The 18,804-nt window shown below is 38.9% G+C and overlaps 1 long non-coding RNA gene across 1 annotated transcript; it reads left to right on the top strand.

Annotated features, from left to right (window-relative positions):
• The first annotated feature begins 16,567 nt into the window (after window positions 1-16,567).
• Window positions 16,568-18,172, top strand: LOC129531647 (uncharacterized). Its single transcript, XR_008676952.2, has 3 exons — window positions 16,568-16,694; window positions 17,365-17,594; window positions 18,105-18,172. It is a non-coding gene; the product is annotated as an uncharacterized lncRNA (long non-coding RNA).
• Window positions 18,173-18,804: the final 632 nt, after the last annotated feature.

The raw sequence follows: 18,804 nt of genomic DNA, 5'->3' as shown, positions 1-18,804 counted from the left end.
AGAGATAACTAAAATCAGAGCAGAACTGAAGGAAATAGAGACACAAAAAACCCTTCAAAAAATTAATGAATCCAGGAGCTGGTTTTTTGAAAGGATCAACAAAATTGATAGACTGCTAGCAAGACTAATCAAGAAGAAAAGAAAGAATCAAATAGATGCAATAAAAAATGATAAAGGGGATATCACCACCGATCCCACAGAAACACAAACTACCATCAGAGAATACTACAAACACCTCTATGCAAATAAACTAGAAAATCTAGAAGAAATGGGTAAATTCCTCGACACATACACTCTCCCAAGACTAAACCAGGAAGAGGTTGAATCTCTGAATAGACCAATAACAGGAGCTGAAATTGTGGCAATAATCAATAGCTTACCAACCAAAAAGAGTCCAGGACCAGATGGATTCACAGCCGAATTCTACCAGAGGTACAAGGAGGAACTGGTGCCGTTCCTTCTGAAACTATTCCAATCAATAGAAAAAGAGGGAATCCTCCCTAACTCATTTTATGAGGCCAGCATCATCCTGATACCAAAGCCAGGCAGAGACACAACCAAAAAAGAGAATTTTAGACCAATATCCTTGATGAACATTGATGCAAAAATCCTCAATAAAATATTGGCAAACCAAATTCAGCAGCACATCAAAAAGCTTATCCACCATGATCAAGTGGGCTTCATCCCTGGGATGCAAGGCTGGTTCAACAGACGCAAATTAATAAATGTAATCCAGCATATAAACAGAACCAAAGACAAAAACCACATGATTATCTCAATAGATGCAGAAAAGGCCTTTGATAAAATTCAACAACGCTTCATGCTAAAAACTCTCAATAAATTAGGTATTGATGGGATGTATCTCAAAATAATAAGAGCTATCTACGACAAACCCACAGCCAATATCATACTGAATGGGCAAAAACTGGAAGCATTCCCTTTGAAAACTGGCACAAGACAAGGATGCCCTCTCTCACCACTCCTATTCAACATAGTGTTGGAAGTTCTGGCCAGGGCAATTAGGCAGGAGAAGCAAATAAAGGGTATTCAGTTAGGAAAAGAGGAAGTCAAATTGTCCCTGTTTGCAGACGACATGATTGTATATCTAGAAAACCCCATTGTCTCAGCCCAAAATCTCCTTAAGCTGATAAGCAACTTCAGCAAAGTCTCAGAATACAAAATCAACGTACAAAAATCACAAGCATTCTTATACACCAACAACAGACAGAGAGCCAAATCATGAGTGAACTCCCATTCACAATTGCTTCAAAGAGAATAAAATACCTAGGAATCCAACTTACAAGGGAAGTGAAGGACCTCTTCAAGGAGAACTACAAACCACTGCTCAAGGAAATAAAAGAGGGCACAAACAAATGGAAGAACATTCAATGCTCATGGGCAGGAAGAATCAATATCATGAAAATGGCCATACTGCCCAAGGTAATTTACAGATTCAATGCCATCCCCATCAAGCTCCCAATAACTTTCTTCACATAATTGGAAAAAACTACTTTAAAGTTCATATGGAACCGAAAAAGAGCCTGCATTGCCAAGTCAATCCTAAGCCAAAAGAACAAAGCCGGAGGCATCACACTACCTGACTTCAAACTATACTACAAGGCTACAGTAACCAAAACAGCATGGTACTGGTACCAAGACAGAGATATAGATCAATAGAACAGAACAGAGCCCTCAGAAATAATGCCACATATCTACAACTATCTGATCTTTGACAAACCTGAGAAAAACAAGCATTGGGGAAAGGATTCCCTATTTAATAAATGGTGCTGGGAAAACTGGCTAGCCATATGTAGAAAGCTGAAACTGGATCCCTTCCTTACACCTTATAAAAAAATCAATTCAAGATGGATTAAAGACTTAAACATTAGATCTAAAACCATAAAAACCCTAGAAGAAAACCTAGGCAATACCATTCAGGACATAGGCATGGGCAAGGTCTTCATGTCTAAAACACCAAAAGCAATGGCAACAAAAGCCAAAATTGACAAATGGGATCTAATTAAACTAAAGAGCTTCTGCACAGCAAAAGAAACTGCCATCAGAGTGAACAGGCAACCTACAAAATGGGAGAAAATTTTCACAACCTACTCATCTGACAAAGGGCTAATATCCAGAATCTACAATGAACTCAAACAAATTTACAAGAAAAAAACAAACAAACCCATCAAAAAGTGGGCGAAGGACATGAACAGACACTTCTCAGAAGAAGACATTTATGCAGCCAAAAAACACATGAAAAAATGCTCACCATCACTGGCCATCAGAGAAATGCAAATCAAAACCACAATGAGATACCATCTCACACCAGTTAGAATGGCAATCATTCAAAAGTCAGGAAACAACAGGTGCCGGAGAGGATGTGGAGAAATAGGAACACTTTTGCACTGTTGGTGGGACTGTAAACTAGTTCAACCATTGTGGAAGTCAGTGTGGCGATTCCTCAGGGATCTAGAACTAGAAATACCATTTGACCCAGCCATCCCATTACTGGGTATATACCCAAAGGACTATAAATCATGCTGCTATACAGACACATGCACACGTATGTTTATTGTGGCACTATTCACCGTGGCAAAGACTTGGAACCAACCCAAATGTCCAACAATGATAGACTGGATTAAGAAAATTGGCACATATACACCATGGAATACTATGCAGCCATAAAAAATGATGAGTTCATGTCCTTTGTAGGGACATGGATGAAATTGGAAATCATCATTCTCAGTAAACTATCGCAAGGACAAACAACCAAACACCGCATATTCTCACTCATAGGTGGGAATTGAACAATGAGAACACATGGACACAGGAAGGGGAACATCACACTCTGGGGACTGTTGTGGAGTAGGGGGAGGGGGGAGGGATAGCATTGGGAGATATACCTAATGCTAGATGACGAGTTAGTGGGTGCAGCGCACCAGCATGGCACATGTATACATATGTAACTAACCTGCACATTGTGCACATGTACCCTAAAACTTAAAGTATAATAATAATAAACAAACAAACAAAAAAAAAAAAACCAAACAAACAAACAAAAAAAGAAATTCTCCAGACTGCGTCATGCGGGTTTCTTGTATCTCTGAATTCAGTACTTTTGCTAGTTTTTGTTTCTTGTTCTGTATCTTCTTGGGTATTAAAATACAGTGGTGAGATAAGATAAAGAAAGCAATATTAGTCTACTATACCATCTTATAGTGCAAAACTTTACTATAATTTTTTTTCCTTTGGTTGGTCTGGAGTTTCTGTATCACTCACCATCTGCTAAACATTGATATAAGGTAATCTGCTACTTAGTTTATTTTGGGAACTCTCTGTTCAGAAAAGAGTTGAACACACATCAAGTTTGTTATTAAAATAAAGGTACCTGGTATATTTTTTACAAATATATATATATTTCTATATATATATATAGATATTATATATATATATATATATATATATATATAGAAATGACTCATGTCCAGTGATTCATGACCACTAGACCAGCCTCTGGATATCAATATTTGAGAGAGATCTTGTTTCTCAGAAACCAGACATGCACTGGTTTGTGGATGACAAAGATTTTTTTTCCACACGGACATTCTGCTGCCTTCTCCCTGCTAACCTCCCAACCTCTGCTTGAGAATTAGGTAGCACATCATAATAATTACAAACAGCCTCTAGCTTATCCTGGCCTCTTCTAACATGATCCAGGCTCCAGATATCTGAATATTTCTTAGAGATACCTTTTATTTATACGTTATTTCAATGTGGTTGAAAACAAGCCACCGGGCATGGTGCCTCACGCCTGTAATCCTAGCACTTTGCGAGGATGAGGGAGGCAGATTACCTGAGCTCAGGAATTTGAGACCAGCCTAGGCAACATGGCAAAACCCTGCATCTACTAAAATGCATAAAAGAAAAAAAAATATTAGCCGAGTGTGGTGGTATGTGCCTGTAGTCCCAGCTACTTGGGAGGCTGAGGCATGAGAAGCTCTTGAACGTGGGAGAGGGAGGTTGTAGTGAGCTGAATTGTGCCCCTGCGCTCCAGCCTGGACGACAGAGTAAGACTCTGTCTCCAAAAAGATAAAAAAAAAATGAAAATAAAATAGAAAAGAAAACAAAGGCCATTCACTAAACAGAATGTTTTGCTCTAGATAATTACAGAGCACAGGCAGACTGGGGTGTTTATCAGCCATGAGACCTTTGCAATTGATCTATTATGATGTAACACATTTTGGAAAGATGATTTTTAAAAACATGTGTCCCTGGACTCATGGTAATATGGTTCCAGGCCTATTATAACAAATTTGCTCCTTTCTGGTGTCATGCATGATCAATTGAAAGCTACATAATCCTCAGGTGTGAGGTAGTTTTATTCTGGAAAAGCTCTCTTAGATTGTATTGTGTACCAGCTTATTTATCCTCTAAGTAAAAATGAGCCAAGCATCCAAGGATCTATTAAGCACCTTCACATTGGTCCATTCAAATCCACAGGCTTTCAGGCATTAACCCATCCCCATAAGAGGCTTCATGAAACGGCTCATCAAATGCCTGGCAACAGAGGAAGCCATCTGGTGAAGGGTGGATTGTGATTATCACCCATCCAGATTTGCCTTCTCATCAGCAACAACACTGTTGTCTCATTTGCCCCTGTAATTGGTCGTGAAAGCCTAGGGACAAAAGATTGAACATAAACCAATCTGACCACCAGGTTTTTTTTGTGTACCTTTTTATTTTCTTTTTTAAGTTGGGAGCATCCAATCACACTCATCTCTGAGGTTAGAACAATTTACCTTGTGGAAATCCCCTTCGTCATTGAAGATGAATCTTGCTCAGCTAACTACTTCCCAGCTGCTGGGCAGCAGGAATATTCAGGGCCACCATTACGCCTACCCCTCAGCAAAATCTCCCCATGGCTGAAGGCAAGGCAGTTCAACAGGAATCCTACGGAGCAACCACTGCAAAGCTCACTGAGTGGACTTCCAGGCATTTTCACACCCACAGGAAATTGCAAGAACCCATAAAGCCATGCTGAGGAGCATAGGACGTCAGGCACAGGTCAGTGCTGATTTCACCAGAGCGCTGTTCAGATCGCTTGTGCTGCCATTCCTGTGAAAACACTGTTCCAGTCACACGGCTGAACAGTGTGTAGATGAACTAGTCTTCCAAATCTTGGCTGCCCACTAGGTCTCATACTTGGAGCTCTTTCCTCATGTGGTTCCACTATGCAGCCAATGTTAACTATTCCAAGCCTAGTTAGCAGACCAGCAGCAGAAGTGTCATGTGGGAGCTTGTTAGAAATACAGAATCTCAGCCGTACCTAGACTTTCTGAATCAAAATCTGCCTTCTTAAAAGATTCCCAGGGAATATGTATGAACGTTACCATTTGCGAATCATATAAGTAGAGTATGGCCTCCCAGAACATGCGACCTATTGGAATCTCTAGGAGAGCCTAGACTTACAACGTTATGGTAGAGCTTAGAAGTCTCTATTTAAAACAAGTGTTCTAGGTGCTTTTATTGTGACCTGGCACAAGCCTATGGACAGCACCATGGACCAGAGTCTCCCACATGTCCTTAATAATAAGAACAACCTGGAGGAGGAGGCTTATTTTTTAAAAAACAAAATCCTATGCTGGGCTTAATATCTAGGTGATGGGTTGATCTGTGCAGCAAACCACGGTGGCACACATTTACCTATGTAACAAACCTGCACATCCTGCACATGTACCCCTGAACTTAAAAAGTTGAAGAAAAAAAACCCCTAGGCCACTTCCCAGAAATTCTATTTCAATTGGATCTTGGGGCGAGACACGAGAATCTGTACTTACTCCCCACACACATATGCACACATACAGTGATTCTTGAAAAATTTGGGAAACACAGGAGTGTTCTATAGCAGTGACTCTTCAATGTTGTGCAACAGCATTGTCTGGGGAGGCTGCTAAATGTACTGATTCCTGGAACCTTTGAAAATAAGGGAAGACTACCCAAATAGGAACAAGCAAAAGCTATTTATTCAGAGCTCATTACAGCAAGGAAGCCAGCCACTATCACTTGCATTTGGCAGAAACACAAAGGCAGGCGGGGAAGTGTAAAAGCTTTATAGTGAGCAAAAGGGAAGGGTTCAAGTGTGTCCTGATTGGAGGGTGTTGGCAGGGGCATGCCATAGATGGTCTAACTAAAAGCAGAGCATCCCATGCGATTGGTTAGGGGTACATATTTGGCTTTCTCCAGTTGGTCTTAAGTTGGAAGGAAGACACACATTAGGGAAGCTAACCAAATCCTGGCCATTTTGGGCTGATTGCTACAGAGGTTATGGTTTGTTTTCCTGGATTGGTTGCTACAGAGGTTGTGGGTCAGAATTCTATTTTTATGTAGCTCTGGCCATTGTCCGTTTGTATATTCAGTCTCTCAACATCTACCCCAGAATTATTAATTAAAAACAATGTAATGAGGCCTGGACACCAATATTTTAATAAGCTCCCCAGGTTCTCAAATTGGCTAGCCACACATCTATAGATATCCTGAGTTTTTGCTAACCATCCTACTGCAGTTTCAAAGGTGTCAGGCAGTTTTTATTCCCACTCTGATTACCACACACCATTTGAAACAAGAACTTCACAATCAGAGGGGGCTTCTTGGCAGCTTCCCACCATTTATACACATACCCTATGGGTGGTCAGTATGATACCTGAATGCCAGAGTTGTCAGCGATCTTACTTTGGGGTGAAACAGGGCAGAAGAATTGAAATAAAGACATCAAGATGCTTTTCAATAAATGTCATCTAAAGACCAGAATATGAACAAGGAATTGAATATGAATGAGGAATTCTCTATTAGATAATTACATCAGAATTTCCTAGACAACAATTGTAATCAGATAGGGCTCCAGAGGGGCAGGCATCCCAGAATCATCCATGTGGAAGGACGTGTAGTTTGAAGAAGCCACCTGGTTGACTGTGATATTCTTCTGTACCCCTTTGTTGAGAACCACTGATATAGAGAATGTAATAAATAATTCAAGGGTTACAAACTCCAACACCCACATGAGCCATGAGGGTAACATAAATTGGTAGCATAGCTGGGAACCTTAAGCTGTCTTCTTTTGACACAGACCTAACTTGTTTGTTCATTAAGCAAATGGATATATTTTTCACTTCCACAAGTAAACATGTTCTCTCATTTATACTGGGGGAGAAAGTTCTCAATCTGCCTTTCATTTTCTGACTTTTGAGATATAATTTTTTAATGACTACTGAGAAAAGCAGCAGCAAAAAAACATCATGCTAAATGGCAAAGGAAACTCAATATCAGAGGAAGAGCTGTAAATGGTGAGACTGGGCCCAACTGGAGGCTGGACAGCTGCTACTCAGCTCTGGGGAATTGGAGTTTGTTGCCTTTTCTGACTTTTTTTAAAAAAGGCAGAAATAGGAGATTTAATATGTAATTGTCTGATCTTTAAATGTTGGCTTAATTTTTATTTAAGATTGGGAAGGTCAAACAAATAAGTCTGATGGGTTGGACACAGGCCTCAAGCCGCCAAGTTTGCAACCTTGGCATTGTAGCATTGCCTGCAAATGAGGTGTCAGCACAGGACCCAGTTCATGCTAAGGGCACCACAAAGTTCTCCAACCAAGCACGCACCAAGAGTGGGACCACGTTAACTCTACCCAACCTCCATCTCCCTCCTCAGTTCATCATTTCCATAGTGGAACTTAACCTTGCTATCTTTAGAAAGTAAAGATACCAAACAGATCTGCCGATAGCTTCCTTTTCAATGATGAGCTCAATCTCTCTTCTTTCTTTTCCTCTTTAATTCACAAAACCTAGTGGTTAGGCAGCCTAAGCAGGGAAAGTGTGGGAGTGGGATGTAACTGGTCCCTTGTCAACAATCACTGGGGTAGCTAAGTTGTTTATTTCTTAAATTTAGTTTAAAATGGATGCAGTCAGCAGTTTCTAATTCCTGTCTGGGCTAAAGAAAAAAAGTGTTTGCATTTTTACTTTTTCAAGAGTTTTCAGCCTTATTTGGAATCAACTGACTCACATTTGGGTCAGGATCGAAGGGTTGTTGATTCGGGAGTCAGAAAGGATAAGTAGATAAATTTTAAAATACTTTAATAAAATCTTTATACAAAAGATGTTGGAATTACTGAAAACTTTTAGTCTTTTCAGAATCAGAGTCAAGCAAAAGTGGGCTGGGAAAGGTAGAGGTAGGTGGCTTGAGATTAATGTTTTTTTGTGGGGTACTTGATTAAAATTTATATTTTAGGTGAATGGGTTGATTCGCGTAAGCAATACTTTGGCAGGTAATACCTTTTTAAAAAATACCACCGATGCAGATCTGAATAATGGTGTCAATTAGTTCAGTTTTCTTAGTGAAATATAAATTGGAACCTCTCCCCACCAAACTTCATGGAAATTTTTGGGAGCATGCTCATCACCAGCACCATCTCCCTTTGTTGGCCATTTCTGTAATGCAGTTGTGTAAGTTTCATGGTGCAACCCAAGGCCAAACGCTGCCTCCAAGACCAGCGAAGCCAGAGGTCAGACAAGCTATAATTCTGAAACTAAGTGATGCATAACAAAAAGCTGATTGCCTGAAAAAGGCAATAAGCTGAATTAGCCATAATTTTAACTGGTTTAATATGCTTTACCCAGGAACTGTCTGCTCTGAAAAATGACATTTAATACATTCCTTAATTGTAAAATAAAACATGGAGTATAACACTTTTATTAGTAGTAATTTAGGTTGTTTTCTTCTTCACTAAGAATTGAATAAATATCTATATGTAAAAAGTACTTTGGTATGCTTCCACAAAGTTTGAGTGTGGCTTCACGTGATCACTCCAGCCAATAATCATTAAAGGCCTTAGCACTCACTGGCAAACCCATGCCTGTTCATTATTAAGCACTGAAAATGATGAGCCAATGAAGAATATGATAAGGCAATCTTCAGAATCATTTATGGTTATGAGCATTGATTCATCAAATAAAGGCTTAAAATGTAATGGCCCTGAAAATGGAAAGACTATGTGTAAGAATTTTTAGAAACTGTAAGAGAAGAATGGTAATAAACTGTAAAGAGGAGACCAAATTCATTAGAATAAAAAAAATTGAGATGGGCTGAAGACACTAAGGAACAATTGGAATGAGAAGAATCGCCAAATGTAGAGCACCTAATCAAAAAGAGAACCAGAAATGAATAATCAACAAGGAGCTGTAATCAACATGGGAGAGCAAAGAAGAAAAGATGGGCTGGGAGAGCAAGCCTTGAGGGAAGCTGGAGAATATTCTATCGGGTGTATTTTGCATTTCAAAATCTCATAGAAATATGCTTTTCTTATCCAAAAGAAGAGTTTCCCATCTGCTTCGCTTTTTCAGTGGTCATCACATCACAAAGACAGACTTGAAGAAAGGTGCTGAAACCCGTAATTAGCTCTCCACTCTGTGATGTTTTGACAAGCACTGTCATCGGTTTCCTTAACAGTTTTAACTGAGAAAAAAAGTTTATTTGACTGCACAATGAAATTAGACATATGTATATATAAACTTAAATATAATTTGCTAATATGCTATCAATGGCTACTAAGTTCAGTCAGAGTGGGTTATTTTACATCAGGTAAAGCTAATGTAAACATATCAGTTTGAAGGGGTGCCAAATTATTAGCCCTCCTTTGGCACCTCGTGAAGAGTCTCACTGTGGTCTGCGTTAACTTTTCTCACGATTCTTCCCTCCGTTTATTCACTGCCTTCCACCCAGATTCTACTGGGCTTCAAAGCTTTGGACCCCATTCTCTGTGCCTTCTTCTACTTTTGTGTCATGATTTTGCCTGAGTTCTCCTCTCCTCTAGCAGCCACTTAGACTCATAACCTATGGAGGCTTGCAAACTTGTCCATAGACTAATTTTTCCACCTTAAGTAGAACCATTAATTGTAATAAAATTACATATTTAAATAAATTGTTTTCAGAAATTTGACAATAAAATTCCAAATTTGTGCTTTGATTCTTTCTCTTTGTTGTGCAGTTAAGACCCATTATTCCCTATAGCTATGGGGAGCTGCAAATCATTCTTTACTCTCCGAACACGTCTTATTCAAGTTAGATCAAAAATTCCAGATTCTGCCCTCCTCTGCTGTAACTTCCAGGTCACTTTTCCATTGACACAGGGAAACAAAGAAAGTAGGGATAATGCAAAAGGCAACCTACTTTCCTGTGTCTGTGTATTCAGTAAAAAGGATTAGCTCAAAACAAAATGGCAAATTATTGAGCTTGTATTGGGGGTTCTGCTCACTTGCTGCCTTCCACTACTTCTAGAAACCTACTTCCAGGTGATGTTCTTAGGCCACTTCTGGTTGTGCTGAGGATCCTTCCCAGACCTACTTCCTCACGCAGAATACCGTGTGTCAATCCTAGTCCTCCTTCCTCCATTTAAGGGGAAAAAGTGTTCCGGAAACGATATCATCTAATATAGTGATGATTTATAAGATGTTGATGCATTTAGTCTCTCAAAGGTGTTTCAGTTTCAACAGAGTTATCTTACTCCAGCAGAGTTTAAGGCCAATTAATGAAATACTTTTTTGGGGAAGACAAGGAGACCTGTTCTGATACTCTCTAATAACCCCATGCAACTGAAAGTGTCCGGTGTTTATACCAGTTCTTTAGTCACTGTGGTTGCATCTAGAGTGGGTATAAAGTCTTACTTATGCATCTCAGGCCACCCTTGAAGGCTTCCTTTACTGACTCTCTCTACCAACAACCATTAGGATCTTTCCTCCAGTATAGAGGTGACCTTGTACCATGTTCATTAATTCACATGGTCACTCCCATTTTCTGAGCCCCTGTCTCATGTCAGGACCATGTAAGGCACTAAGAATGGAATAATAACAAGAATAGTTTCTGTTCCCAGAGACCTTACCTTATATGTGAATGAGGCAAGTGTGTAAAGAAGTAATTATTGCAATGCACTAAGTATAGTAATGGGGCTTGTATAAGGGCTTGATTCTGCCTGGAAAGATCAGGGAAGTCTTTCCTGAAGAGCTCTCCATTGCCTGCTTCATCCTTATCTGTTTTGTTTATGTTGTGTTGTCTTCCGAAGGAGGTTATGAACGGTCATTTTGTACTACTCACATGATAAATGCTTATCTACTTATTAAATAACCATAACTAAACACAACTTTGCCCAACTTTTCATTAACCACCTCTTGAGAATCAAAAGTACAGCCATGGAGAGCATTACCCAAAGGGCTATGACTTCCAATCCAGTCTTTGCACATTTAGTGATTAATTTTGATGACTCCCCATGCTGCCAATACATACTCCACCCACACTATCCACCACACACACACCACGCATGATGCACATACATTATGCTGACATGCTGGAATGTTTAACAATCTGAAAATGAGGAAATTGTATCTCAAGATCAAATAAATAAAGCGAGCCCTCATCAAGTCATCAGCATTTGCCCCACAGGATTCCCCCAGGGGGTGGCTCTCCAGCATTTGTCATAAACAGAATGGAGGTCATTAAAGCTTGGCAAAACCTAACAACGTATCTAATTATAGGTTTGAAATCGCAGAACCAAGCAGCAACTACAGGGCATGCTGAGTTTAGTTACTTCTGAACACAATTTATTGCTTTGCTTGGGTAAATTACTCCCCATACTTAAAAAGAAGTGGAGATTTTTTGCATCATCTCCAGAGGGGCAGTCGGTAGGACAGCACCCTCGGGCAGAAATAAAGAGTTTTGAAGTTTTCTAAATGGACTCTTTAATGCAGTTGAACAAAAGGCACAACCCTTACCAGCAGGCAAAACTAATCTTGAGGTCATCTGGAAAGAGTATCTGACAATTTACATTTATCTGATAAATCTGTCCCCTCTTCAAGTTCTTATCAGCCATGAGGGAGCTGCCAATACTTCCTTATATTACTGGGGCAAATTGGGTAATTTGGTGACTAGGAAAGAAAATAAACAAAATCATGGCTACAGTTTCGGTTTGCACTTTGTTCCTGGGGAAAAAAATACATTTTTTATACGTGCGTGTGTGTCGTTCTACGGTTTAAAAAATAGATTGGAAGAAAAAATCTTACAACAATGACTGTGTAGCTGTTATACAATATAAGATGTGAAAATTTAAACACATTTTCAAGATTTATTGATTGGCCTTGTTTTTTTTTTCTTTTTTTAATAAAGCAAGGAACATACCACTTAAAGCAATCATATTGATATAAATTTAAAAATGCATAATTTGTTATTCTTTTCTACCAAAATAAGTTTGGGTGATCTTCTCTATAGTGAGTGCACATAGATTATTGGTAAATTGTTTCTTAAATATATAAAATAAAAATAATTATTTTCAAAATAATTATTATTTTCTTGTAAGACAAATAATTTTATTAGTCTTCTTTTCCAAAATGTTATTGGACATTCTTGCCCTGTTATTCATTCAGAAAAGTCTAAGTATATATGTCAAATTCCTAAAATCTCCCTTTAGAATTTTGATTAAAAATTCTAATAGATATAATTTGGTGAACATTGTCAATTTTATAAAATTAAATCTTTTTCATTCAGTTATATGTTGGACTTTTAATTCAAAGTCTTTTTGTTTTTTGTTTTTGTTTTAAATTTTACTCACAAAGGTTCTACACAATTCTAACTATGCTTATTTCTAAGTATTATAATTTTTATATTTGAATTGTTCTCTTAGTAATCAGTCTACTTGCATTGTACTGCCACATTGCTAAGGAGAAATGTTAACCATGATAAATACATTATTCTATATGAAAACCATGTGAGAAGCAGTTTGAACATAATTAGGGTCTGCAGTTTGGAAAGATTCCCCTGAGTTCTGACTTGGAGTATTTTTTGACATCACCATTGTGTTGTTTGTTTTCCTGTGTGTGTGTGCATCTTGCTCCTCTCTCCCTGTCATTGTACTCTCCACAGGATTTTTCTCCTGACATTCACATATGCACCCCCACCCATCTTGGCTTATGTAGAAAATTACTGCCCACGTCTTTGAGATGAATTCTTGGAACACCCAGAACAAATGCTCTTTATACCCAAAAGTCTTAGTTTAAAATCAGACAATTCAAACAGAGCCTTTAGATTTGTGGAAATCCGATTATCCACTTTTATGAGATATCATCACAAACAGATGAAAATATATTCATATGCTTTAGTATATATTCATAGGTAAGATTTGTTTGTAATTTTCTTTTTTGCTATCTATGGTTTTGTTCTAGATAATGCTGGTTTCATAAAATAGATTGTACACCTTACTGTCATTTTCTGAACTCTGAAACAATTTGAATAGTGTGATAGATGTTAAGCCCTTGAAAGTGTGAATTTACTTCTCATGAAAAATAATCTACAAGTTGTACTTTGACACCTGTTCCAATTCCTCTCTGTTCACGCATTCAAGTTGTTGAATGCCTGCCCTCTGCCAGAAACCACATTAGATATGTTTCAGTTTCTACTTATCCTTGATTCAATTTGAAGTAATTATTTTGACCCAGAGATTCATCAGTTTCATTGAGATATTCAAATTGAGTGAAGTTATGCATAATCTTCTTTTATAATTTCTGAATCTCTTCTAATTTTGATTTTCGTGTTTTCACTTTTCTTTTTCATTAGACTTGTCATATGTGTATATTCTATTGCTTATATGTAGAGTTTGTCCTGAATATCTCAGTTCTGCTTTTTCCCTCTATTTTTAAGTATATTAGCTTCTGATCTTATTATTTACATTTTTCTTGTATCTTTATACTTATTTTCTAATTTCTTAATGAATCTATAGTAATTGTTTTCTTCAATAATGACCGTATTTACAGCCAAACATGTATCTCTGGTAACTGCTGTGGCTGCATTTTCATATGTTTTTATATGTAATGTTCAAAGTTTTCATTTTATAAATAGTTTGTATTTTTATTGTAAGCTTAAAATATATTCAGTCATTTTATGTGTCACAAAAGAAACAGACACATTTAAGCTAGCAAAAAACTTTTAATACAAAGCCTGTGTGTCTTCTGGCTTTGAATAATAACCACAGTCACTTGAAATACTTTAAAATTTATGTGATTAAAATTAAGGCCTAGAAATTTATTAACGGAATACTTCAAACCGAAATTTCATTTTTAAGAGTATTTATCCTCCTAGACTGATTTTTTTTTGACTAATTGTGTTCTCTATTAAGACATAAGTTTTATTCATCTTTTTATTATCTAAGACATGTATGCTTACAGGAACATAATAGGTTTGCATAAATTTTATTAAACACATAAAGGCAGTCTATAGAAAATATCGTTTTCAGGACAAGAAATAATCATCTACTTTAGGAATCTGAGTAACCAGTGGAAATCTTTGTGTTCTATTAATCTGAAGAGTTGCTATTACAGGCAACAGAAATGCAAATTTGTTTGAGTAAATAGAGGGGACTTAGGGTGGAATATGTGGGTTAACAGAGTAAATAGAGGGGACTTAGGGTGGAATATGTGGGTTAACAGGCACCACGCAAACACAACAGGATCACAAGCGATATTGTCAGGATCTATTGTTCTTGCTCCATCTTTTGAATCTGCTTTCTTCTGTGTTGGAGTTCTTAAGGCCCTCTGCTCATGTCAGGAAAGATGCCAATAGCAGCTACAAGTGTATGGGACTTACCAGCTAGCAATTCCAAGAAATAATATATTTCCCAAGTAAAGCCACTAGGAAGGCTCAATTCAGCCCATTTCTGACTCAATTCCTGAGGCTGGGAGGATGAGCTCCTCTAAGATTCCAGGCCTGGGCATGCTCACACCTCTGTAATGAGGGCATGTTCACACCTCCGTAGTGAGGTGTAATGACGGGGGCAGCTCTCCTCCACCACCTGGGCTGGTGCCCATCATGTAGGAAGGTTTGTTTCAGAAGACCAGAGGATGAATACTGGGGCAGGCAACAGGTAAGAGATGTTTGCAAAATCATTGTTTTCATAATTTTGAATGTCCTATACTTTCAATTGTAACATGATTGCCTGACATCAATTCAAAACCCTGAGCTCCCTAGAGAGCTCAGTTGGTGTTGCTCTTCTCTTTACTCTTTCTTTAGCCATGAGCTTCAACTAGTTCTCAGCTCAAGTCTTACAGCTCCTCTTTTGTTTCTTTATGTTGAGGAGAGGGGGAAGATTACATTCAACTTCAGGCAGCTTGGAAAAAGTTAGAAGCAAAAGATGAATCTGAATGCTGTCTGATAGTCCATTTTTAATCAGAGGAGAGCAATTTTCCCATCTCAAAGAATGTCTCTTCACATCAGGTATTTGGCTTCTAGGTCTTGCTGATTAATTACTTACATTTACATAACATTAATCTCCTTTCTAACAATTTAGCAGGCTTCCAGCTGTTTTCCCCGCCTCATCAGTCTGGCAGAACATTCTCGATCTTAAAAGAGCCACAACTACTTTTGCAATGCGTAGATTTTGAAAACACACTTAAATAAAACAGAATAAAAATCTTAAGCAAAGCTATAAATGATTATATCTTCCATGTATATTAGGTAGATATCTGAATGAAATGCTTGGTCTACACACTTTATTTTGAGTTGTGTATATGGAAAATAGCTTCCCTTCTGTTTTGAAATTCCTTCCTTGAATTCTTTCCCAGAATCTTATTCATTCATTCTAAGCTCAGCTCCAATAACACCGCCTTTTGGAAGACCTTCCAGAGCCTCCTGGTCACTTGATATCTTTCATTACAATTCCACATCACTATTTGGGATTACATTCATGCATTCATTCAACAGAAATTTACTGAGCTCTTCCAATGTTAACCCCTATGTAGGTGCTCGGGGCAAAAATGTGATGAAAACCAGAAATAGTCTCTGCTTTCCAGAACCCTCAGTCAAAAGGGATGTGTAAGGTAGAGTGACTGTGATGTCACAAAGATAGGAATTTAGCCAGGAGGAAATACTTGCATTAGATCTTGAGGAATAAGCCCAAGTTCATCACACAAGTAAAGAATGGGGTTGGCAGTACTGTCCTTACATGGGCCAAGAAGGGTACCCCATGCTTTCAGGATCCTGCTGTGGCCTTTCTCTAGCTATGCACCACCCTATGTTTCTGCTTTCTAGACCCGGTTCCAACCACCCAGTGCCCCAGAGTTCCCTACCCAAACATCCCCAAACTCCCTTCCAGGCCTGCACTGGCCTTTTCCCCAAGTCCGTACTCTTAAAGGCCAGAATGTGCTGATGGTGTGTGTACCTTAGGCCCAAGCTGTGGGGTGATATTGGGGAGGGTGGGTGGAGCTTAGATTAAGCGGTCCATACATTTATACCCAAAAGCGTTTGTTGAATTGGAGAAAGCCAGGGAGCAGAGAGCAGTGGAGTGGGCTGGCATATTCTACACCAGTAAGTTCCAGCATGGAAAAATCCAAGGAGCCTGAAAATTCTAAATCTGAGCTTGGCCTTCAGGTCATTATGAAGATATATTTGTCACATAGGAAGACAGAATGCATTTTTACATAACAGTTTGTTGGCTTGATTTATAACTTTTAAATGTATGCATGTTTGATAGGTGTGCTTCCATTTATGCTCTTGCCTTGGGCTGCAGAAATGTTAGCGCAGGCCTGGAAGCAAGGCACAGAGATGGTTCTGAGCCGACAGAAGAGAGACAGAAAGGTCCAGAGGTGTAAATTGGGAATCCAATCACAAGCAGGTTGGTATGACCACAGAATGACTTGGAAATTGGCTAGTTATGCATGTGTTCATCTTTCCCTCCAGACTGTATATTCTCTGAGGTCAAATGCCATGGAACATTCATTCCTGTGTTTGGCAGAACATTTTATACAGAGTAAGCCCTCAATTTATGGTAGATGAATTCATGTTAAACTAATGAGGTGATATACATTACTTAGAGGGAAACCACAAATACACTTACACTTTCCACCATTTACTTATCATTAAGACAGCTGTAGTTAAATCAATAATAAAACCTTAATTTGTATCGACTGATACATGTTACATGTGGAGTGGGTCTATGCTATTTTGGTTTAGTCACAGATAACTGGTAATAAGTAAAATAAGAAAAACAAAAATGTGGCTAATATGCAAGTGTTGTGTCTCAGTTTACTTTTCTAAAAAATAGGGGCTTATGGTGCTAACCCAAGCCACTATAGGCAGGAACGTGACCATGCATTGAGCACTCAGAGTGTCAGGCATTCTAGGAGATAGATCTCCAATGAGAGCTTGGCACCCTTTGACCCTCTGACCTGTTCACAAGGCCCAGCCATGTTCACTGTTGAGTGCAGGGTCTTTCCAACACAGTTTAGAATGAATTGTATATGTAAGATTTCTAAGTTTTTGAATGTTCTTTTTTTCTTTCACAGGCGTAAGGCAGCCAAGAAGGATGAGCCAGTGATCTCTGTAGTCTGCCCATAACTCCACACAAAACTTTACCCATTGTCACAGGAGAGTATAAGCACAGCATAAAGATCCTCATAGATGGACTTTCAGCTCCGTGCTTAAAGCAACTGACAAGAATCCATTTCTTTTCAGCGTACAAGTGAAGGGTAAAAGACAGAGAAGGAAGATAGAGCATAGGAAAAAGAGTGGGGTGGTGAGTGAATGGTAAATAGGTGGCAGTCCTGTGTACGATAAAGATCTCCCTGAACTCCTATCATCCCATTCCCTTCTCTGCCCTCTAGGTACCATCTGTGCATGTGGACACTGACACCACAACCACACATCTGCTTACCTCCTGCAGTGCTCTGTAGTCTGCACCTACTATGAAGTCCTTCCATCTCCTTGCACACATCATTTCTCTCAGCTCTGCACTTTGGCACATGGAGTTCCCTTTTCTCCTCTCTTCCTCCACCTGCCTCTTCAAATGGTGACATCTTACTCACCCCTCCCAACTGATCACAATGCTCAGGGATGCTCCCTTTGGCCTTTCGATCCTGGATAGTTACCCTTTTGCCTGCTTCCATAGTTTCCTATATTTCCCCCATAATAGCATTAGTACATGATATTGCAAATTTCTGCTTACTTATGTGTATCTTGCACTAGACTGAAAGCTCTGTGAAGATAAGGAACTGTGCCCTCACAGCCTTGCTCATGTTCTCCACAGATATTTGTCCATTCATTTGTTGAAGAAATGGTTAAATAAAGGAATGAATGACTAAAGACCAGGTTGGCAGGTAAGCTTATGGTGGGATGCTGTGCTTTGACTGTTTGTGCCCCCACAAAATGCATATGTTGAAATCCTACCTGCCAAGATGATAGGATTAGAAAGTGGGATTTTTAGGGAGGTCATTGGGTCATGAGAATTGAGCCTCATGAATGGTATTAGTGCCCTTATAAAAGGGGCCAAGAGAATTATTTGCCCTTCTGCCACACGAGGACACAGTGAGAAGGTACCATCTATGAACCAGAGAATGGGCCCTCACCAGACACCATATCTGTTAGTTTCTTGATCTTGGACTTCCTAGCCTCCAGAACAGTTAGAAATAAATTTCTGGTGTTTATAAGCTACCTACTTTCTGGTATTAGGTGTTTTGTTATAGCAGCCCAAATAGATTAAGATGTGGAGCCTAAACTTTACATTCATTTATTTAGGTGAAAGCCAGGGCAGGGGCCTGCAGTAGGCAGAGACACAGCTCACACAAATGCAGGAGGAAGACGAATCAGGCACTCGTCTGTTCTTCAAAGGATACAGAATGGTTTTATTGACCCACCTGTACATGTGATGGTTTTCATCCTGGAGGAGAAGGGCATATCCACACCTACTGAATATCTATTTCACAGGCAATGTGCCAATTATTTACATG

This window comes from Gorilla gorilla, chromosome 12, assembly GCF_029281585.2.
Source record: "Gorilla gorilla gorilla isolate KB3781 chromosome 12, NHGRI_mGorGor1-v2.1_pri, whole genome shotgun sequence".
In the NCBI taxonomy this organism is placed as follows: Eukaryota; Metazoa; Chordata; class Mammalia; order Primates; family Hominidae; genus Gorilla; species Gorilla gorilla.
The sequence above is the reverse complement of the archived record's forward strand: the minus strand, read 5'-3'. Positions and strand labels throughout refer to the sequence as shown.